Raw genomic sequence first — 1,182 nt, forward strand, 5'->3', positions numbered from 1 at the left:
GGAAATTCAATCAATTACTGAAATGCATACAAAGGGATTCAAACCTGAAAGGCCATTTGTCTGTATCTACCAAGAGCTCTAAAAGTGTCCATCACTTTTTCTTTTAATTGAAGTATAATTGACATGCAACATGACACTAGTTTCAGATATATAATATAAAGAGTCAATATTCATATGTATTGTGAAATGATCACAACAGTAAGTCTAGTTAACATGTAAAAGTATGGAACGCTTCATGAATTTGTTTGTCATCCTGGCAGAGGGGCCATGCCGGTCTTCTCTGTTTATGTGCTGCCAAACCAAGCACAAGTGTTCATTACTTTTGATCAGAAATGCTAACTCTGCAAAATGTATCAGTTACAGATTTAGTACATGGGAATTATTGATACAGAATTTATAATGACAAATAAAAAAGAAACAGCAAATAATAAGTTCCACTAGAAGAGTGGGAAAATAATTCAAATAAATAAAGTCTAAAGAAAATAGCTAAATAGTTCATGGTATGTCCACATGATGTATGACTGTGTGCCATCCAAAACTATTTTGAGATTATTTAACAGGAAAGTGTTCACAGAACACTTTTTAATAAGTTATAAAATGTTATGTATAGTATAATTTCAATTTTTAATCATACTATGAAGTTTTTACACACATATATACATGCGCCAATATACAAGGCTAGAAGAAATACCCTAAAATATTAAGGTTTTTTTTTCACATGATGGAATTATGAATACTTTTTATCATGTAAATATTCTATATTTTCTAAAGTCTCTCTCAGTGAGAGACAAATCTGGCTAGTGACAAATCTCAGTGACAAATCTGGCTAGTAAGAATTTCAACTCACATTTTTATCAGGCCTTCCACAACCTGTAACCAATAGGCCCATCCAAACTTGCCTTTCACAAAGTTCAACATAAAACTGGCCAACTCTATTTTCTCACTGCCCCCAAATCATGCTCTGCTTTTCAAAACAACCTCTGCTCAAGCTATATTTCATATGTACACTCAAGGTAACAAAAGTAGCAGAGCAACATTAAAATTGGAATCTTTTTTTTAAATTTTTTTCTTTTTACTAATGTTTTTTATTTATTTTTGAGAGAGAGAGACAGTGTGAGCAGGGGAGGCTCAGAGAGAGAGGGAGTTACAGAATCTGAAGACAGCCTCCAGGCTCTGAGCTAG

General features: G+C 33.1%; 1 pseudogene; it reads right to left on the bottom strand.

Moving 5' to 3' along the window:
* Positions 1 to 217: 217 nt before the first annotated feature.
* Positions 218 to 307, bottom strand: LOC144225427 (U6 spliceosomal RNA; annotated as a pseudogene).
* Positions 308 to 1,182: the final 875 nt, after the last annotated feature.

The sequence above is a fragment of the Crocuta crocuta genome, unplaced genomic scaffold (assembly GCF_008692635.1).
Source record: "Crocuta crocuta isolate KB4526 unplaced genomic scaffold, BGI_CrCroc_1.0 scaffold172, whole genome shotgun sequence".
Classification (NCBI taxonomy): domain Eukaryota; kingdom Metazoa; phylum Chordata; class Mammalia; order Carnivora; family Hyaenidae; genus Crocuta; species Crocuta crocuta.